The 23,674-nt window shown below is 40.8% G+C and overlaps 1 long non-coding RNA gene across 1 annotated transcript; it reads right to left on the reverse strand.

The window, feature by feature from the left end:
• Nucleotides 1-261: 261 nt before the first annotated feature.
• LOC309348730 lies at nt 262-22,667 on the reverse strand. Its single transcript, XR_014159524.1, has 4 exons — nt 22,332-22,667; nt 21,833-22,071; nt 1,266-1,359; nt 262-345 (listed from the first exon to the last, which is right to left on the reverse strand). It is a non-coding gene; the product is annotated as an uncharacterized lncRNA (long non-coding RNA).
• Nucleotides 22,668-23,674: the final 1,007 nt, after the last annotated feature.

Genomic DNA, 23,674 nt, shown 5'->3' on the forward strand with positions numbered 1-23,674 from the left:
AAAAGGAATGGGCAAGAGGAATGTTTCCACATAAGGGGGAGCCAATATGGTGCCCTCCAGATGTTGTTGGACTCCAGCTGTCATCAGCATGGTCAGTGGACATTGATGACGTGAGTTGCAGTCAAACAACATTTAGAGGGGCCCATGTTGGTTAGCCATGGTTTAAGTGTTAAAACTGTCATGCTCTAAAAAGTCCTTTGTCCAACCCATGTGTTGCAGAATTAGAATAAAATACACAAAATAAGCAAATCTGCCCAATTTACATACCTCATTTGGGTTGCTGGATTCATTTGTTCTTGGCACAGAATTTGGATTAGCCTGGGGAATAATCCTACTCCAACACTTCTAAAAGATGAACACCAAAACAGGCAAAAGTATAATCATGCCATATATCCTGATTAAGAACCATAATGCCTGGGTAAACAGGATCATTTTTGACTGTCACCTAAAAGTTGATAATGATGGTGCCAGGACCATCATTGTTGAGAACGATGGTGTCAGGACCTGGGGGAGCCCCTGCTGAAAAGGCCTATTATTGTGTCACCCTCCGAACCTCCCTCAGAGAGGGCACAGATGACAAATGTAGGGTCCATATAGGTTCGTGTAGGGAATGGCAAGGTACTAGGGTCCTGAACCACATAAGGCTTTGTAAGTCAAAGCCAGCACTTAAAATTGAAACTATTGGCAGCCAGTGCAGTCATGCCATGAACCTTATATATTCAAGACCTCCTATTTCCAGTCAATAATCTGGTTGCTGAATTCTGCACTAGCTACAGTTTCAAAGGCAGCCCCATGTATAATGCATTGCAGTAATCCAGCCTGGTGATCATGTCCAAGAAAGTATTTAATAATGTCACTTCCAGTATTTAATAATATGGAGTTTACATGAAAATAAATATATATATGAATATCCTTAAAAACACACACACACACACACACACACACACACAGCAGCTGTTTGACAACTTGAGCAGCTTATTTCCTAAACCCACATTCTCTCTGAGCATGAAAGATACCATAATGCCCCAAAATGACTTCTATCTTAAATGAGACACAGATTGCATTTCCCTTTATGACTATGTATACCAAATTCATAGGCGCTAAGCACAAATTAAGAAGAAATCTTGGTGGCTCATTTCTTTTATTTTTGTATATAAATAGCCTGGTTCTGTTATGGGAAAGTCACCCTCTGAAGGGAATATTTCAGATATTTGTTAATAAATTAGTTAAGCATGCAAGAAAGAAACAACCCTGTTCCATGATACCTTGTGGGTTTGCATTAATGATGTGCATCAAGAAAGCTGCATATATATGATTTGTCATCTCACTGGGGTACATAATCCACATTCTGTCAATCATCTATGAAGTCCAAGAAGAAACCACTGTTAATAATTCACAAAATTTCAATCCAAGGGAGAGCTAGCAACAAACACGACCCACAAACCTTTTCCAAAATCCATTTACTTTAGTGGGAAGACTATGATTGACATCAGTGGACTTATGAGTCACTTCACAAGGAGGGGAAAAGCAACCTCCAGTGATAATGAAAATGAATAAATTTAGACAAGTGACATGGGAAAGAAAATGGGCCTTATGTGGCAAGGCTGACAACTGTCTTGCAAATCCACACCTTCACCTTCTCTATCTCCAATATGCATTCTTCATTCACATTCTCAACATAACCAATTCAAGTGCCATCCTTTCTGAAGGCTGCTATAAATAACACATCAGGAACTGAATGGTCAGTGCCTACATATATAGAAATGCTATAGAGGGATGTTTCCTGTTAAAACAGGGTTGGAGATCTAGTAAACATTTAACCCTCTGTCTTCAAATGACTTACTCTAGAGAAGAACTAGCTTTAGTTAATGATTCAGAATGTGCAGCTTAGAGATGGCAGCCTAAACAAACAAACCCAAGCTTACCTGGGCTCTCATTACCACACAGCTTCTTATTTCTAAATTGGTCCATGTAAAAATAAAAGGGACAACTATACGCTACGATAAACATGGTTTGATGCTGAAAATGGCATTTGTGCACCACATTCTCCCTCACGGCAAAAAACCTTCTCTCAGGCCTGGATTGAAGGTGAGAGGGGCCTAAGACTAATACAGTGGGTGGGCCTAAGTGACATACGGTCAAGAAACAAACAACATGTTACTCAATTATCCAAAATTAACGTTACCTTTAGCCAAATGATTACATATTGAAAGGGAAGGAAAAGAGAGGAGGAGGATGAAGTTAAATAAACAGTGGAAGTAAAAACACACACAAATAAACAAGAAAATGGGGGGAGGGAGAGGATGGGAATTAAAGTGCAGTCTTTTTTCCCCATGCAAACATGAGACATCTTCCATTTCAGGGACAAAACAGTAAAGGCCCAGGAGAACATGAACAAGGAAGAGACTGACTGTGATGGATGGAGCAGGGTGAGATGGAATAGTAATGCCGCGTTGGTGCATTTGAATTTCAAGAGACCCAGTCGAAAAGTGCACATCCAGTTCCGCATAACAAGTTCCTTCCAAAGGCAAGCCCCAAGATATTTGAGATGTAAAGCAGAGGACACAGGGCTGGTGAATGTGTCCATCAATTGTAACCTAGAGAAAGGGTTGCTCTGGAGCTGTCTATTAAGGATGGCAGGAACAGACTGAGACCAGCTTGAAAGTGACCTATTCTCTTGCCCCACTGTATGCTTTGCATCTCAGTCTCGAGACGATTTACTCCTCAGCTGGTCACTTCTTTTAAAAGAATGGAATTGGCCTAAACATGAGGCTGCCTGGAAGCAAAGGCTTGTCTATTGGAATCCAGGAATGCCTCTACAGAAGACTGTAAGGTGAAGCCAAGAGATGTGCCACCTTGAAAGCAGGAGCAATTGCTAGCTAATTAAAAAGACTTGGGGCGCAACATTTGACTATGCCGATTCATATTTTTATATATGCAAATTTAGGCTTATTTCAGAGGGGGGAGGGGGAATCCAAACTTTGGCTGTTGCTGTCTGTGCTTTCTCTGAGCTATGAGGTGCCAACAGGATCTTCTGGGTCCAGTATATGGAGTGGGCTGTCTGCCCAACCTGCAGTCTATTCACAAGAATTGCTGGGGTAAATACCAAAAATAAAAACAAGTATTGCCCAACATCTAACATGACTCCTCTCCCTCTCCCTCTTTCTCTCTCCCTCAACCCTCTTGCTCTCTTGGACCTTTTGGAAGAGGGAGTTTGAAATTAGCCCAACCACTGCTACAAAAGCTTCCCACTGGAAAAAGATAGAGGCACAATTTGAGACTGCTCAATAGTTCAACAACGCACATGTCCAAGCCACAGTGCCAACCCATTCAAATTTAGTGTAAATGCACCTGAGTCTCTGGTAGTCACCACCAGGCACTGCTTGGGGATATAAACACACAGATGAGCTTTGAACTCTGTGGGAGCATCAGTGATGGAGCAAAGAAATATGACCCAAACCACTGTTGACAGAACTCCAGAACATCAGAAAATCAGATACATATGTCTTAGGCATTTTATTTTACATCAGATCCCTGCAGTTGTCAGGAAATATGAACTGAATAAATTTGCTGTACCCAAACCTCCCGTGGGGTTAGTACCATCAATGTTTTTATTAGGATCTAAAAAGTTATCCAATAAACAAAACTTGAAGAAAAACCGGTCTTTCAGTTTTGAATCATGGCAATGAAAAGGCAGGAGAAAAATAAAGATGCAAAAGAACAGGGTTTTAAAAAGCTGCTCTGTAAGCAGTTGCAAGACTAGGGTTAACCCTTTCCCCCTCATGCCATTTCCCTCCATTAAAACCACATACTGTGAAGCTGCTATTTGCTGCATGGTGGGAAACACACAATGAGACTTAGAAGCAGGTAAGAAAAAAAATCTATAGCCCAGACAAGACACTAGGGCTGAACAAAACCATCTGTGAAAGGCAACATTATTACACTGACTCAAAGAGTATTTAAATTGAGCAGCCCAATAAAGCAAGAAGAACAATCCATATCAAATTATCCTGCAATGCTCCATTTCACAGAGAATAGAGAATGTGCATTTTTGTATTTTGACAAAAAAACAAAAACAAAACACTTTAGGAAACTTGTCCCACACAGACATGCAAGCATGTTTAAGGACCAGTCATGGCTGGAATGGTTAGACAAAGAAGATTTAGGGGTTGTGACATAGGAGACTCAATGCAACCTTGAAATACAGTCTCTTGCAAAACAAAAAGGATAAATACAGCCATATATAAGTGAATGTGGACATCACGCAGTAAAATATACCCAGGAATATTGCTTGCATTCCAGATAGTGGACAGCATATGAATCTGCTGCTGGATTCATCCCTAGATGTTATAGATGCTAACTAGGTGGTTATATTTAAAACAGAATCCCTGCTGTTATACAGCATGAATATATTATCCTGGGAGTGTCACATTATATAAACTCAGCTGAATTAGGCAGTATGTATATAGTAGCCCTTTCCCCAAAGCTGTTTCAATTATTTCAGCCTTGTTCTGGCACAAGGGTTATTTCTCAGCTAAAAATATATATCAGGTCTAAAGACTGAAAAGAAGGTTAAATATTTAGGTGTATGGATGATAGCAAAGAATATAAATTTGTATAAAGATAACAGTTTGAAAACTTGGGAGGATGTTCAAAGAAATTTGCAAATATGGGACAGAATGAAACTTTCACTGCTGGGTAGAGTGTCGACCATAAAAATGAATGTACCGGTATTACCAAGAATGCTATTTTTGTTTCAACCAATACCAGTGACTGGCAAGACATTGTTTCAATAAATGGCAAAAAGATATTTCTAAATATATCTGGCAAGGGAGAAATCGAGAATAAAATACTGATAGATATGAAAGAGAGAGGAGGTTTCTCCCTGCTGGATATGAGATTATATTATGAAGCATTTTGTCTGTGCTGGTTGAAGGAATGGTTGTTATTGAAGAATCTGCATATTTTAGATTTGGAAGTTCACGATAATATTTTTGGCTGGCACGCTTATCTGTGGTATGAAAAGGTGAAAGTACATAAATGTTTTGCAAACCATATAATTAGGGAAAAAATTGTATAGCATATGGGACAAATATAAAAATTTATTGGAGATCAAAACACAATTTTGGCTTTCACCTATGGAAGTCATAGCAGTGAAGAAGAAAAATATGACAGAAATTTGCTAAGAGATGAGGGTAGAGAATTTAAACTAAAAGAGTTTAAAGATTTATCAGGGATGTTAACAACATGGTTACAATATCATCATTTGAATGACTTATTTAAAAAGGATATGAAACAGATAATATGGAAATGTATAAATCAAAATCGAATAAGTGCTGGAAATGTAAAAAGAAAGAAGGTACCATTTTTCATATGTGGCGGTCTTGAAGTGAGATTAAAGCTTACTGGGAAATGATATATAATGAATTGAAAAAGATGTTTAAGATAACATTTGTAAAAAACAACAACCCAGAAGCTTTTCTTTTGGGAATTATGGGATCAGAACCACCTAAGCAGTATAGAAATTTATTTATGTATGCAACTATAGCTGCAGGAATGTTATTTGCCCCAAAATGGAAAGAAGAAGAAGAAGTCCCGATGAGAGAAGAATGGCTACAAAAATTAATGGAGTATGCAGAAATGGCGAAACTTACTGGAAGAATAAGAAATCAAGAAAATAAACTCTTTAGAAAGGAATGGAAATGTTCTATTGAGTATTTACAAACAAACTGTAAACAGATCAAGACATTGACAGGATTATTGTAAAAACTTGCAGTTTCAAAAATGTGTATGAGATAGATATGAGAATAGATGAAGAAAAGAATAAATTAAGATAATTTGGAGTAAAGGGACGCGGGTGGCGCTGTGGGTTAAACCACAGAGCCAAGGACTTGCCGATCAGAAGGTCGGCGGTTCGAATCCCCGCGACGGGGTGAGCTCCCGTTGCTTGGTCCCTGCTCCTGCCAAGCTAGCAGTTCAAAAGCGCGTCAAAGTGCAAGTAGATAAATAGGTACCGCTCCGGCGGGAAGGTAAACGGCATTTCCGTGCGCTGCTATGGTTCACCAGAAGCGGCTTAGTCATGCTGGCCACATGACCCGGAAGCTGTACGCCGGCTCCATCGGCCAATAAAGCAAGATGAGCGCCGCAACCCCAGAGTCGGTCACGGCTGGACCTAATGGTCAGGGGTCCCTTTACCTTTACTTTGGAGTATGAAGGAAATGATGAAAATAAATGCAAAGAACCACAGAAAGAGGAGGAAGGAAGTCAAAGTTTGAAATGTCAGAATGTTTGCTGCATAATTGTTGTAATGTATATAAATGAAAATTATAAATAAAATTATTTTTTAAGGGTTATTACCCCCTCTACCAAATACTTCCACGTGTGATTCCCCTTTTCAGTCTCCCACTGAATACATCTTCTGACTCAAAACTAATTCCAAAAAAAGTAATGACTTCCAAACCTACTGTGCAAAAAGAGCATTCTGAAAGGAATCAAATGGAGCTAAACTTCTTTGCCAACTAGAATTTACATAACACAAGGTAACAAACGTGTTATTGGGGAAAATCTATTTTGGTAGCAGGCTTCCATCCATTGTTTATCTACTCAGCTTGATGCATCTATAAAGGAAAGCGAAAATGTTGTCAAACTGACCTGGACAGTGAACTACGCATTGTTAGTCTACAAAACATAGGTTTGATGTATATTTCTTATATACATGTAAGAAACTCAACTTTTGCCACAGATTTGCTTTGAAGTTACGCTAACGTAAAAAAGAAGAAGAAAAAAAGACTTAAGACAGACATGTGAAGTTTATGAAATTACGCATCAATTACAAAGAAGTTTAGAAAGAACAACAACAATTTTTTAAAGCACCAAGCACTATTAAATAAGTAAGAATTTTAAAGGAATGTGTTGGAACAAAAGGGCAACCTCTTTCTTCTCTTTCTGCTCAGTATTTACTGTATCTGCTGTACAAAATGGAAGGACACAGTGAGGTCTTTGTTCAAACACAAATGAAAGATGGATTTTTGTTTGATCAAGAGACTATGGATGCTTGTTCTATAGATCACTGACATATCTAGTAGTGCGGCCAGGAGGCATATTTATTTCCAGTTTCTCATCTACAATATTACCAAAGGGAACAGAACATACATTAATGCTGAGTTTCTCAGCTATTGTTGGCCTACAGCTCCCAACATCCTGACCACTGGTCCTGCTAGCTAGGGGTGATGGGAGTTGTAGTCCAAGAAGCGCTGGAGACCCAAGTGTGGGAAACACAGCATGAATGATACCTGATTGCTCTGGCCTGCAGACAGACTCCCAAGTCATTCTCCAGAACTGTGCATTTAGTTTCTTGCCAGGAAAGTAATCAGTCAATGTTAATATTGGATGAATCATCAGATAGTAATATTGGATGAATCATCAGATAGTATTACTTAGGGATATTCCTTGAGTAGAAATGGAAATGCCCACCACACAGGGATGCAACTGTTTTACTTCTGAACAGAATAACCCCATCTTGACCATATACTGTATATAGCAGCACAGGGATGGAGAATATGTTTTTCTAGGAAGGGCTGTCAGTCAATCAGGGATTGGAGCCAATAGTGGATGGAGAAGGCATCATTGCCACCCTACTTTCCTCTTTTGCCTGGAGGTATAGTTAGGAACATAGGGACGTGGGTGGCACTGTGGGTTAAACCACAGAGCTTAGGACTTGCTGATCAGAATTAGAATCCCTGCGATGGGGTGAGCTCCCATTGCTTGGTCCCTGCTCCTGCCAACCTAGCAGTTCGAAAGCACATCAAAGTGCAAGTAGATAAATAGGTACCACTCTGGCGGGAAGGTAAACGGCGTTTCCGTGCGCTGCTCTGGTTCGCCAGAAGCGGCTTAGTCATGCTGGCCACATGACCCGGAAGCTGTCTGTGGACAAACACCGGCTCCCTCAGCAATAAAGTGAAATGAGCGCCGCAACACCAGAGTCAGTCACGACTGGACCTAATGGTCAGGGGTCCCTTTACCTTTACCTATAGTTAGGAACATAGGAAGCTGCCTTATACTGAATCAGATGACTGGTCTACCTAGTTCAGCAGCCACCTAGGGTTTCAGGCAGGGGATATTCCCAGGCCTACTTGTAGATGCCAGAAATTGAGCCAGGGATCTTCTCCATGCAAAGCAGTTGCTCTAACAACTAAGCTGTGGCCCTTCCATATGACTGGATGGTGGGAGGGGGATACACACACACACACACACACACACACACACACACACACGTGTTGGAAGGGGGCACATTACCAACCAATCCATGTGTCAAATGATCCATCTTGTGGGGCCACAGGATCCCCATGCTAACCGTGGCATAATCATCTGAAGACAGTTAATGTCACTTGCCTATGTTTATTTCATTTCCCTCTTTATGTTTGCACCTCACTTTTCGTTGCAATAGACAGCCGGTCAAAAGGCACCTGACAATTACAAAAAAAGGAAATGAAAAAAGAAATAATGCCAAAACCCAACAAAACTATCTATTAATTAAAAATGCTGAAATAAGCTATCAATCATATTAAATTGTAATGCCTAAGGAAAAAAATTAATATGCATTTAATAATAATCAGCATCACATTCCTACATTGCAAACATTTCAATGAATAACAAGAAGATAATAAAACATGTGGCACATATTTTAGTCAAGATTATATAAACTATACAGCACTCATTATATGCAAATATTGGGGCACAGCATTGATGGGGAAAAAGCAAAGCCAGCAAGGGTACACTCAGAGCTGGCCACAGTGCTTAGTCCACAAAGGCAATTTCAGATCTCATAGAAACACTCTTATCATGCCATGTCTGCAGCATAACATGAGCATCCGATACATGACATGAATATAAAAAAGCAGTTATTTCAGAGCGATAGTCATGGATAGAATCAGTTTTTGCATTTAACTTATCTTATTTTGATCCCGTTTACGAATCACTTCCTACTGAATGTTTTGAAGCGATTTCACAGTTAAAAACAATGGGGAAAAAATAGAATTCTCTCTGAAAAAAAAACAACAATGAAAAGCAATTTCACATGCAGAAACAGTTTCAAATCCAATATCAAGACAGAGCAGGATAAAGATCTCCACCTAAAAGGCTTCTTGGGGAAAAAAGGTCAATAAGCGCCATAAAGGCAACAGAGATGGCCCCACTGTTGAGTGTCACATACCTGCCACTGGGGTCATGAACAGGAAATAATAAATACACCAAGTAATCATGGCAATTAGTTCTAAGTTCTAGGACTGGTGTTTCCTGAGATTTTCTCTATTTTCAGGGACGATAGGGTTTCCTCTTTTGTTAGGAGGATGCTGTTCTGTCCCACAGGTCAAATGATGGACTGACTGATGCTACAGAAGACCCAGTTGCCGAGATTCCTAAGAAAGGTGCACAAAACATTGGAGTGGCCAGTTCTAGTGTTTTATTATATGCCCAGCCTGGTAAACCCCTTCCTTTCCCTTCCTCCCACTCGTCTACTCCCGTTCAGTAGTTTAGGCAGCAGTGTGCTTCCTTTTGTCTGCCCACTTTGGTCCCAAAGCAAGGAGCTGCTTCCCCACCCTTGATACAGCTTACCTGACATACTGCTCCTTGCCATTGTTGTTGGCATCCCTCTGTCTCAAAAGACAATGGGAGTGTGCCTCCAGTGGTGAAGTCAAGCCGCTGCATTAGCAGCACCAAAGTTACATCCCTGGGGCAGAGGTCTAGGCAGTGTGTATAGAGGTCCTGGGCTGCTCAGACAACAAGCCCCTGCTCTTGGCCTTGTTGATGTGGTCAAAAGTTAATCAGATACATTTGGCACCAACTTGGCTGCAGGAGTTGCTGGAATTCTTTGCCATACTCAGTGTTAAACAGTATACCACATCAGCCCCCTGGTACCATACAGGAGAGGGTGATAGCCACCAATTTGAATGGCTTTACAAGATGGTTAGACAAATTCATGGAGATTAGGCTATCAGTTGCTACTAGCTACAGTGGATAAGTTTTACTTCCACTGTTGGAGGCAGAATGCTTCTGAATGCATAGAGTGTTCTTTGCACAGGTCCCCCCTTTGGGGCTCCTCATAGGCATAGGATGTTGGACTAGATGGGCCTTTGGCCTGATCCAGCAGGGCTGTTATATCCTTATGTTAAAACTTAAGACAAAACAAAACTAGTAAATATGAATCTACACAGAAATAAGTCCCATTAAGCTCAATGGGATTTACTCTAGGAACATGACCATAGAATTGTATCCTACATAAAAGGTTTAAAGAAATGCAATGCACAGAAAGCAACCTAATACTGAGTGAGACTATTGCTCCATCTAGCTTAGCGTCATCCATACTGATTGACAGTGGCTCTCCAGGGTTTCAGACATGGGAAATTCCCAGTCCCAGCCGTAGATGGAAACACCAGACTTTCTGCATGTAAAGCAGGTACTCTTAACACCAAGCTGCAGTCTGTCCCCATTGTGAAACAACAGAATGCATTCTGCACGCCTCGTTGTACCTCTGCACACCATTTGCTTAACTTGGCAAAGGGATTCAAATAAATTTGACTCACGTTGCCATGCGACAGCAGGAAATATGAATTGGCTCCCGTTGCTGATATGACACAGGACTAAGCATCACATTGTAAAGAACTTATTCAAGTGCACTCTTCCTCCGGCCCCTGAAAATAGCGCCTAACAGGCAAAAACAAACTTTTGTGTGTATGATGAATGTTCCTGTAGAGAGATGGCAGAGTTTTGGCAGTCATATTGCTTACCATTGGTAACAGAACAAAAGAAGGCATACCTCCTCTCATCTTAAGTGCTATCTAAGCAAAGGAATGTTGTTGTGTATGGTCCATAATGAGAAATTGCTTGGATAGAGCTATCCAGCAAATTCAGATGAAAAAAAACAACTCATATTTTTTAACTGCTTCTGAAAAGCATGTACCTTATTTCAGTGATCCTTAAGTAACATTGTGTGGAATGCACAAGCATGCAGCCCTTGAAAAAGGTGGAGCTAATGAGCGCTTGTCCACATTTGAGCATTATTTAGCTGTTAATCCACTTCCCCCCATTCAAATTAGACCAGAGCAGTCCATAGCCACATGTATTTGAATGTGCATAGGAGAAGCAACTTCAGCCTTTTCTGTTCATACCAACAGACATTCCGTTTTGTTTTTAATTTGTGTTGATTCTATCATGCTGATTAAGTATCGACAAAGCATGCATGCAGAGGAGTATTGTTAAACTCAGGGTGCCAACTTGTGGGGGGCACGTAAGCCCAGCCCCCTCAAATCTTTTATTGGCAGGCGGGTGGGTGGGACCAAAGGGTGCTTGGACCCTAGGAGTTGCCTCCTATGTTTGCGGTCATCCCATAGGGATCTGGTTGGCCACTATGGGAACAGGATGTTGGACTATATCGACCTTTGGTCTGATTAAGCAAGGCTCTTCCTTTCTTCTTATAATTATTTTCTTGAAGCCTCTATAGTAGTAGGGAGGATAGGGAAGGCAACATAGCAAGAGATACAGCACCTGTTTCCACACCTCAGCGACAAGGTGCTATCAAACTACAGCCTCTGCTGGCATGTATCACAGAATTCACGAGGCCAATGAAAACTTGAGTGCTCAGACAAGATCCATTCAATACCCAAAATTCTCTTACAAGGAAAAACACATAAGAAAGCACCTGAGGATTTCACTGAATAGGAACCCTCTACCCCAATTCCCCATTAATCAGGAGAGAAGCGGAGAAATGAGAGACTGTCAGGGTGAGAAATCAGGAACCCACACACCTGCATACTGCTGTCCCACATGGTAAGTCGCATTAAGGCTAAAGACCACAGTGTTCCTAGTCAATGAAATGCTCATAGGGGTCTACAGTGACTCCACTCATCCAGGCCAGCCATTGGCTCACTTTTAACAATAGTATCCACTTTGTATGGTTGTTGCCTCTCTATGGCCCAGCACTGACGCTATAAAGCCCTCTGAATGAGAAGGTTAAATGGCCAAATGCTCTTCCATTCTCTCTCTCACCATCAAAGAGACTGTGGTGATTACTCTGGGGTCTAAAAATGTGCAGGTTAATTTCACCTACACAATGTCTAGTTTTGACTCAAAGCAGGGAGCCATCTCTGGCAGAAGGAAAACGGTGGTCAGCACAAATAGGCTTGTCCTGTCTTCAGTGCCGCTCTTCAGAAGTTGGTTTCAAACTGTTTCATGGTAAAAGTGAGAGTGGGAGATGCCAGTGCTAAAATGAAGGCACTGCATGCAAAGCACTCTCAAAGCCTCAAATGATTTTTCTGCCCCACTGCAAAAGCGAAGCAGTGTTATTCACTAGATTCTATTTTGGCAGTGGAAGGTTTAAAATGTCACATCTCTTCCCAGCTGCTTCCTTTGATTAGAGAGACAGAGGAAGGCTGAAGGCTGGCAAATTAGTCGATACTCATGAGATCATCTTTTCCAACCAACTGATGCAGCCTTTCAGTTACATCATTATTTGTTTACACACTGCTCAGAAGATGTTGCATGCCAATGGGTGAACATTTCTATTCTGCCTGTATGGAAGCATGAAGACCAGTATCACATATATTTGGACTGTACACATCAGGCTGTGCAGATGTGGGAAGGTAGTGTGCGCAGACTACCTTCTCACAAAAAACTGCACCAGAAAATACAGCACCAGAAAGACTAGGAAGTCCATTTCTTCCTGGCATGCTAGATCTCCTTGAACAGCAAGGGGTTTTTCGGGGCTCGGGGGAAGGAAATAATTCAAACATGGTTTTCCCTCACTCCCCCCCCCCAAAAAAAAATACAGACACAAACTTTGCATGCCTGGAGCATTTGGAATATTCACGCAGTAGAGATACTGTTGGATTTTGATGTGGGAAACCCAGATTCAAATTCTCCTAAGCCACTGATGGCTCACCATATAGCCTTGAGCAAGGCAGTATCTCTCAGCCTGATGCTGTGAAGTTAAATGGGATAAGAATATTTTTTAAATCACAAGAGCCTTTGGGGTAGAATAAGGGGGGAAATCTACATAAATAATATGCTTATGCCTCAGTCTCAAAAATATTTGCCTTGGCTTGTGCTAGTGGAAAAAAATAAATCATTGTTTGTGATAGCATTCACTGCATTTTGTTTTAAGGGGAGAAGCTTGCAGAAAGAGTCTTGGATTCTTGTGACATTCAAGCATGCAGGGCGAAAAACCTATTCCATTTTCAATTCTTAATAGTAAATACCACTAAGTTTCCCAATATAATACATACACACATAATTTTATTTGTATGACAGCTTTCCATCGCTCAAACTGTGCTCAAGGCGGCTTACAACATGAAATAAAAAAATAAATGCATAACCACAACATAAAAAGTAGTCATAAACAATAAAAAAAAATTTAAAGATACAAAACCAAACTGAACAATTTCTACATAAACCACCACAAAAATCTAAAGTAACGATACAAAAAACCAACAGCAACAAACCCTCACCAAACAAGACCCCATTCTTTATATAAGAATAAAGGTAATATTTGATGCAGAGCAATGCAGAGCAGTGGCAAACATATCCAGTACCAACTACTGTTGTTGTCTCATGACCCAAAACACCAGATAATTCTGAATACACAGCCGTTCAATGAGGTCAACATGCTTTGCCTGTAACGCATGGACTCATCCACACTTCCATTTGCCTCATGATTTCTAGTCATGAGTCTGAGAGATTCTTATTTTGTTACACAACTTTTCCTGGGAAAACCCACTGTTTACTGCTGAATCTGAACAAACACCCATTGGGTTTTCTGTGGGATGACACTTGTTTTGATTCAGCAGTAAACAGCGGGTTTAAAAAAGCGTTTTATAGCTGGTGCAAAGCAACAGTGCTCACCACTATACTATACACTGAGGCCTCCAATATATCTTTCTTCTTTTCTGTGTATTTATAAGAATCTTTTTTAAATCAGGGATCATTGTTTTACTGGAGAAAAAAGTGCCAATTGTGTTAATGAATTTCTCCCCTCGATTTCAAACTGTGAGAACTGTTTCTCTGTTTTACCCTTCTACCATATGATTTGTTATTAATGTACTTATTTTACGATCACAGGGTAGACCCTTTGAAGGCACGTGGGGATGCAAATTACGTAAGCAAATAAACAAGATACTGACCATGAGAAGTGGGAGAGCTATCCTACTGCTTTTTCTAAGCATTTTATTGCTGTTACTGTACTTTTCCGTGTATAAGACTCCCCCATGTATAAGACGTCCCCTATTTTGGGGGACTCAATTTTAAGAAAATGGGGGGAGATGGCTCAGAGTTGTTGAGTTGGGGGGGAATTGCCCAGAGTTGTACAGCTTGGGGGGGGGATTGCCAAAAATCACTCACTCGCAGCACCGATGCTGACAATCGCCAGCAACCGCCAAACCAACTCCACTTGCCACAGCGACAGCCGATCGCCAACAGACCCTTCCCTAGCAGAAAATCGCTAACCCGACTGAGAAAAGCTGTCCACTGACAATCACGCACGTCCCAGAACAGCAGCCACCAATCGTGGCAGCGACAGCCAATCCACAGCAGTCCTTACTGCAGAAACCAATCACCAACCCAATGCAGCAGCAGCCAATCCAAAACAGCCCTTCTAGCAGCCAACAATCAGCCACCAAATCTCCTGCTCGTGGCTAAAGCCAATCACCTGTGCCCACCATTCACTATCCATGTATAAGACGAGGCACATTTTTGAACATTATTTTAGAGTAAAAAAAACTCGTCTTATACACGGAAAGTACGGTATCTCCTGTGGCCTTCTTTGTATTCAAGGAAAATGCTGAGCTGCAATGCTTCTGTCTGGCATGTTTGGTATCACTGTAGAATTAAAAGTTAATTAGGGTTAAGCCTCAAAACCGATACAGAATGATAACTAGAGTGTGGCTCCTCCAAACGGCTGGATTTTCTAGCTGCCCCTGTGACTAGCACTGTAAATGAAGAGATCTGAAGAGTTGTCCTACTAGAAGGGTATCCTCTTAGAATTGGGCATGTATTTGGTATGGGAAAGCTAAAATAAATAAGAGTTTTATGAATCATGTCAAGAGGAGGAATTTGTATAGAGTCTGGGAGAAACACAAGAATTTGCTGGAAAGAAAGACACCCCTATAGTTATCGCCAACTGAAGCAATTACATCAAGAGAAGCAACATGGATAGACAGTGGGAAACCTATGGAGAATTGTTGGACTTCTCAGGGAGGGAACCCAGATTGAAACCAATGGAAAAAATAAGGAGACAGGTTACTGACTGGTTACAGTACTATCAATTACGTGGTTACAAAGCATGGATCCACATGGATCCTCAGGATTTTTGCATTGGGTCACCCCAAATTCACCATCAGATCACATAGCATGTCCATGGCTATAGCCTGCACCAAAAAAACCCCATGCATCCACTGTTTTGTGGGGCCACAATGGTGCTAAAACCTGGTTACAAAGCACGGATCCACATGGATTCTCAGGATTTTTGCACTGGGCTACCCCAAACTCACCATCAAATCACATATCATGTCTGTGGCCACAGCATGAACCACAAAAATCATACATCCACTGTTTTGTTCAGAATACTTTTTTTTCTTGTTTTCCTCCTCTAAAAACTAGGTGCGTCTTATGGAGCTAAAAATACAGTATATTATATGTTTGGACTTTTGGACCAAAGCTCACAGTTTGAAAGAGAGTTATTGCAGAATAATGAAAAACTATGGTCTAAAATGTATAAACTATTATTGGAATGGGAAACAAAAGACGAGTTGGTTAAAGCTTCAGTGACCCACTGGACAATTGATATAGGGCACAGTATAGAATTAGACCTCTGGGAGAAACTTTGGAAGAAAGATCTGAACTTTACTGTATGCTACACGTTGAAGAACTACATGAAAACGATTCATAGATGGTATCTAACCCTGAGTACACTAGCCAAGATGTATAAATCAGAATCGGATTTGTGTTGGAAATGTAAAGAAATGGAAGGAACTTTTTTACATATGTGGTGGGCATGCAAAAAAGTCAAAAAAACATTGACATGCAAAAAAGTTTTTTAAAAAAGATATATAATGAGATGGAAAAAATGTTTAAAACAACATACCCCCCCCCCAAAAAAACCAGAGGCATTCCTGTTAGGAATGGTGCAGATGGAGGTACCCAGGTGTCAGGAAAACTTTTTTATATCTGCAACAACGGCAGCTCGGATCTTGCTAGCCCAAAAATGGAAGGTGAGGGAGGTTTCTACTAAGGAGGGCTGGCAACTTAAGATGATAGAATATGCAGAGTTAGCAAGTCTAACAAGTAGAATTAGAGAACAAGAGGAACATGTATTTAAAGAGTGGAATTTCTTTTGCTGAGTATGTATAAAATAATTGCACAGAAATGAAAATACTGTCTGTATTAAGGTAAATTCAACAGTATAACATATTTAAAAGGGAAGTAAGATGGGAGAACTGAATTAGATGGATATATAAGAATATGCAGGAAATGTGGGTAAATTAAAAAGAACCTTGGAAGAGGAGGGAGGGAAGTTGTTGAATGTATGGGTATAATGAAAGATGTTTATTTGGAAATATATAATTTGAAAATTTAATGATTTTGGTTTTTAAAAAAAATTCTATGGTCCACCACACTTTTTTTAAAAAAAGTAATTTTTGTTCTTATTTTAGAAAAGGAGTTATAGCCAAGATTACTTTTGTTGTTGCTGTTAGATGATGGGGGGGAAAGTACCCTTCCCTCTGCATGTGCAGATCTCAGACACACATCCTGATGTCACTCCCAGTTTGTCAGAAAAGATGAAAGGACAGAACCCAGCAGTTATAGAGAGCCTAAAGAGATTATCAGCAGCCTGTCATCTGACAGTCAGTCTGATGTAGAGGGGGAGGAGGATGAGCCTGGGACAAGTCATGCTGTACACAGAGGAAGTAAGGGGAGGAGTTTTCACAGACTTGCATGCTGGGTGCGGAAAAGGAGGAAGTAACATTAGACGGAGCAACTGCGCACAAGGGGAAGGAGGTTAATGGAAACGCTGGAGATGTACGTTTGAACTTTGTCAAATAAATCAATTGTTTGGAACTGGCTGGGAGCCCGGAGTCTTATCTATGGCCAGCTGGACAGCACTAAGCTTCTGACACAGTTTCCTCCCAGTTTTTATGCATCTGGGGAGAGGGCCTTCTTGGAAGCAGTACCCCATCTGTGGATTTCTCTGTGTGAGGGAAACAGACAAAGGCTACTTCAGGTCTTTTCTCCAGGTGGACTTTCCTTTTCTCATCTACATGCTGATTGCAAAATTCAGATAAGAATTTTGAAGGATGGCTGTATTTTGGTTCTCATATTTTTTCAGAGAGTAATAATTTGATTGATTCAGCTTTAAATGTGAACTGAATTGAGTATCTCCTCCATTCCTACCCACCTCTTCTTTCTTCCCACCAACAGCACACCAGTATGAAAACTGCTTTATAGAGTTACTATTGTTTGTAATTGCCTCTTTGTTTTAGTTTGCTATTCTAGAGTTTTACTAACTGTTTTATTATTATGCTGCTTTGGGAGCCTAAGAAAAGTGTGGTATAAATTAGATAGATAAGTCTACAATGGGGCATTGTGTCTAGAAAAGCTTCTAGTTGATTTACAGTTTCTCTAAGGAATACTTTCTTGCTTTTCTATTTATTTTAGTGTATTTCTCTGCCTACTGGCACAAACAAAATGAGATTTATAGAAATAATAAAGTAAGAAGAAAACCCAAGTAGCCCAAACTTAACAGTTGATCACATCTAGCACAGTTCCTTTTAACTATCTTTTTTATTATTTATCATTGCCCTTGTATTTAATTTTAATTCATTTTTGCAATATAAAGCACTAATGAACTCTCTTACAGCCCTGCTCTCCTTCCTACTTACAAATACTTATTGAGATTAAAATTAGTAAGTAAATTGTAAAACTAAGTAATTTCATTATCACGGACTAATGGCTAATATTTCTCTTAAGCCACTGTTATGGTTCCCTGTGCTGTCATTCTTTTTGGTTCTCTTACTAAACCCTCAAAATTATTGCAGGAAGAGGATACTGAACATCGCCTGCATGGTGTATTAATGTCAGGCTTGTGCTAACGGAGCACCACACTGTTAATTTAAAACCTGACAATAACTCACTCCTGTGAGTATGAGCCCCGTGCAACCAGCAGAACAGCCTTCTCCACCTATGGATCGGCTCTTGTCTGCTTTTATGAAGCTAGTGACCTTCAGCTGCAAAGGATGTGACTGGGCTGTCTTGTGGTTATTCACTGTAGCAGGAAACCGTGTGGTTCTTTAAGCAGCCTAATCTAAATTGAGATGCATGTAGATAGGAGTTGTTCTTGAAACATTGCTCATCAGCAATTCCAAACAGGGCTTCTTCTACATATACTTGGCTTGAGGTACCGGAGGAACTAGTGATTGATTACACTGTATTCTAAGGAGTTCAGACTTGCTAAGCTACCGAAAGCACTGAAAAATGGGAACCTGCCTTTATACCAGGTCAGACAATTTGCCTATCTAGCTCAGTAATTGTCTACTATGAGTGGCAGTGGCTCTCCCAGTTTTCAAGCAGAGGTCTTTCCATCACTTCCTGCCCAATCACTTTTTAACTGGAGATTGAGCCTGGAGCCTTCTCCATGCAAAACAGATGTTCAGTCGCTGATCTATGTCACCTCTCTGAAGGAAGAGCCCTTACATGGATCTGCCTCCATAACACATAATTGTTTCCTGTTCTCTGATCCTGCTCTCCTGCTTGTGGAGAAATTTATAAACTCGCTGGCGCACACAAAACTCATCAGAATCACTGAATGTCATAGATGGGCATCAATGGGCCATGGTAGTGGGCAGGAGCAGTAACAGCTTGTGTCTAGCTGCCATTTTAATTTTCCACTATGAACCACAGCAATCCATTGTTCAAAGTGCTCAGCCAGAAAAGAGGGTGTATGTGGTGGAATACACATGCCCAAGGATTCCAGGTGATGATGCATCAATTGAGAGCAACACCATACTTCCCATTTTTAGGTGTCTACTTAAAATGTTTCAAGGATTAACTTTAAATATATAATGTGAGTGTGACAAACAAAAAAAGCAACAACGATCACAAACACTTGCATCGTTCAGGTTCATCCATCAGTTGGGGTCTGGATTGGAAGGTATTTTGTGCCTCTTTGGAGATGACACTGAAGTGGTTTGAGTGAAACCACATATAAAACACAGAATGCACACCCAATGGCAAACCTGGGTTTGCCTCTGCATAACAGGAGAGGCGGTTCATTATAAAGCCGCAGTAAGGTGACTTTTCCTTCTCAAACTTTCTTTTGCCTCTCAAGCTTTCTTCTGAGTGTGCTTCCCACATGCTGAGATGTGATATTTATCGTGTACTTGGAAACTGTAGCTTTGATCATTTACCACAGAAATGAGTGTCAATCTAACCGCAAAAGGACACATTGAGAAGAAAGTTTCGTCACATGAAAATAATGAGATCTAAAGTTTCATACCTCAGAATGTCAAAATTGTGTGATATAATTGTGTTATAAGGTGACAATATAGGCATGGAATACAGAAGGCAGTAATGAAAACATGAGGAACACTGTGCTTTGAACACTTAAATGTTCAAATGTTTTAGGTGTTGTGAATCAATCTAGACAAGCTACTGGCCGGTTAAAAGAAAATAGCTTAATACGAAGCACTCTAAAATGGAATCACTTACAATACACCATCTTTCCATCTCAGTTAATACATTTCCTACTTGATATTTTTATAGGCGAGTGATACTAATTAGACAAAATGATAAGGATTTTAATAACTATCACTATACTAAGTGAATAAAACATTAATAGCTCTGTTCCTAGTAATTATTATGATTGACTTAATACACTTTAATAGTTAGGGGGAAAGATGAGTGTACATTCTTCAGGAATTTTTAAGTCTCTTTTTCAAAATTTCTGACTGTGCAGTCTAATACAATTCAAAGACAGCACACACACACATACACCAACTGTAAAACTCTGCTTTTGTCTTCCATTGCGGCCCCAGGCAACAGTGGGTGCGTGATTTTTTTGGTGCAGGCTGTAGTCATGGACATGCTATGTGATCTGATGGGTGAACCTGGGGTGACCCAATGCAAAAATCCTGAGGATCCATGTGGATCTGTGCTTTGTAACCATGTTTTAAGTGGGGAGGGAAGGAAAAACACTGAAGGGACAAGGAGCACGCGTGGGGTGTGTGGAGAAGGAGGCAGCTAACAATGCAGGAGAGGGGTTTGCTGCTTTTCAGCGAGCTGAGCGGGGAGGAGGAAGGGAAAGAGAGCACGGTCACTTTAAAGCAGCCAACGGGACAGGAGCCGCTTACACCCATGTAAGCAGCTCCTCTCCTCTCTCGCTTTGCTCCTTTAAAGCGAGCGGGCTCTCCTTCTCTCTCTCCTCGGCTCGCGACTGCAGCAGGATCCCCCCGCCATCCATAGGCATTCGCTCCATAAGACGCACAGACATTTCCCCTTGCTTTTTAGGAGGAAAAAAGTGCATCTTATGGAGCGCAAAATACGGTAACTCAGAGCTGAGGGAGGGCCCCCTCCCATTTTCCATCTGGCTCAGAGTCCCCTCCCTCTGGCTTTTCTAACGACCCATTTGTCATTAGTTAATGGCTTTTGTCTTTGGCTAATGGTTGATCTCCCAGGTGATTTCCTGAACACAGGAAGCTGGTTGGGCCTGTACTTTAATACTTTGTTAAACCCAGTATGCCAGCCTTTTCAACACTTCAAGTGTTGGTTAAATTCTAACACCTATCAGACCCAGGAACTTAGAGGAATCTGGCACCTACAAACCCTGGCACCCACAACTCACAACATTTCTCTGCACCAGATACTCTTCAGTTCAAAGCAGAACTTTTTGTGGAACTTGACCTTAAGGTCTGCTTTTCCAAGCCTCAACTAGATTATTATTATTATTATTATTTAAAGTACTCAGCTGATTTTGGCCTGACTTTATTAGTATTTCCTGCATGCCTGTTATTGCATTATGACTAGCCAACTAGGCACATACCATTTTGTATTTGTATGAAGCAAAACAAAAACCACCTTCAACTAAGCAGAAAAACCGGCATTTCTGAGATGAGGACCCTAAAGGAAGTGACCTATTTTACAGTTTGATTCTACACACAGTCTTGGAATAATCCTCTTTATGACGCAGGGTACAAGGGGTGTTTTAGTCCCTAGCCATGGAGTGACATGGGGGTGTCTTTTAGTTACCTGAATATGCCCCAGAATAGTTAATACCATGACAATGATACCAAATGTCAAGGAATCCGTGTTTGCTCAACTCCTGCCCCCTGCCCCAAATGCAGTTCAAACCCCACCGAAAATCCAGGCCTGTGCCTCTCCGTGCTGAATGAAAATTTTAGTCCAAACCTCAGGGTGAACAAAACACTCCAGGGTAATAAGCTACCACCACTCCCTTTACTAGTCCACTCAATCAGGCCAAATAGCCACACAAAAGTAAAGCATATAACACTAAAACAGCAGCGTAGCGAGAACTCTCTCAGCAAATAAGAATAGAAGATGTAAGAACAAGACAAATTAAGAATTTAGGCACATTTGGGAAAATACAGAAACACACAAAATTAACATAACATACCCTGAGCTACAATGCTTTAGAAACACTCTTTTGACCCCCAACAAGACGCGCCGGTCAGGAAAAGTATAAAAGATAGACAATAGTGGGGTGACTAGCCAGGAGCTCATGAGGGGCAGGGGGAGGGAGAAATAATACGAGGTAGATTTTTAAATACCTTCTTACCGGCTCTCACCTCAGCCAGGAAAAGGGCTTCTTAATTGTAACTTTCCAGGCACTCTGTCTGATAATGGCCTCCATGACAGGACAACTGAAAAATGCTATTCCAAGTAGCGACCGTATACTGTCTTTCTGTAGATAACACAGGTGCAGTAAATCTTGGGCCTGCTGGCAATTGAGGGCCAGAGACAGCTAGCTCACGATCCCAGACCACAGCTGGAAGTCTAGGTATACAGTATTTTTCGCTCCATAAGACGCACCAGACCACAAGATGCACCTAGTTTTTGGAGGAGGAAAACAAGAAAAAAAATAATTCTGAATCTCAGAAGCCAGAACAGCAAGAGGGATCGCTGCGCAGTGAAAGCAGCAATCCCTCTTGCTTTTCCGGCTTCTGGGATAGCTGCGCAGACTGCATTTGCTCCATAAGACGCACACACATTTCCCCTTACTTTTTAGGAGGGAAAAAGTGAGTCTTATAGAGCAAAAAATACGGTAATTGCTGAACCAAAGTTTTCACTTTGGCCGGGACCAAAATTTAGGCCCAAGACAGGAATATCTTGACACCACATACCTGAGAGTAAGTCCCACTGAACTCAAAGGGATTTGAGAGAAGTTCCCTGAGGGAGGGCCTTTAGCTTGGTGGCTCAGAGCAGCTGCTTTGCTTGTAGAAGGTCTGAGCTTCGATTCCTGGCAACTTTAGGAAGGGCTAGGAAACTCTTTTGTGTCTTAAACCCTGGAGAGTCATAGCCAGTCAGTGCAGATACACAATTACTCAACTAAATTGACCCATGGTCAGGCTAAATATAAGGCAGCTTCCTGTATTCCTATGACTCAAGTCAACATTCCAAGTAGGCATGCAGAGCCAGTTGTTCAAACTTTTGCAGGCTTTAAATGTGCATGTATTGCGCTGTCAGATAGCTTTCAGATTTTTATTGTGTAAAGTGACTGATAAGGGGTCACAGGACATGAGGAAAGTTAACCCTTTCGTCTCTTACTGTGGCTCTCTCCGCCCTATCCCTCCCCCCTCCCATCACCATCAATGTGGCAATTAATTTTCAGAATTTTCCCAGAAGGAGCAGTGCCTGATCCCATGCCAACCTGTCTGGTTTCTGAGATATGGTGGAGAGACTATTCTTTGCGTCATGCCCATACTGGAAGAGCAATTGACTGGGAAAAGAAACAGGGCCTTATTAGTGGCCGCACCTGAGATATGGAATTCTTTGCCACCTGCAGTTCAGGTAACCTCCTTACTTGCTATCTTCTTTTTTATTTTTTGTACTGTATATTAATTCACATACAAATAACTACAGGGAAAATGATGCAACAAATTCTTCTAGCGTAACAATAATGCAGAAAGCAAAACCAGAATGCTTAGTCAAAAAAGTAAAACTAGAGAAATATGGAAACAATATTGAAGACCTAAGGGAGCCTTATAGCAACAGAACAAAGAAAGAAAAATGAAAACAGACAATCCAGTGTTGCTGAGTTTCACTGAATTTTACCACTTGCTTTCACATAATTGCCATGTATTTAATGAAACAACTTCTGATTACATTGCATCTAAAATAGAGGAAGGATAAATTCTACCCTGAACTTTCTTGTTCCAATAATAGATAAAGAAACTTCATTTTTCTATAAATTGATTGTCATCATCCTCCAGGCTGAGAAATACTTTTTTATTCTGGCAGGCTTTTGCTTTACTGAGTAGATAATGTTTTATCTGATTATTATTATTCTTATCTCCTGGACCTGTCTCTATTTTATCTTATTTTGTTTGTTTTGTATATTGTTATTTCATGACAAAGTTGTAGATTTAATTGTTGTAGGCTTGCCTGAGTGATCCGCATG

The sequence above is a fragment of the Podarcis erhardii genome (assembly GCF_964252035.2).
Source record: "Podarcis erhardii genome assembly, chromosome: 1".
Lineage (NCBI taxonomy): Eukaryota > Metazoa > Chordata > Lepidosauria > Squamata > Lacertidae > Podarcis > Podarcis erhardii.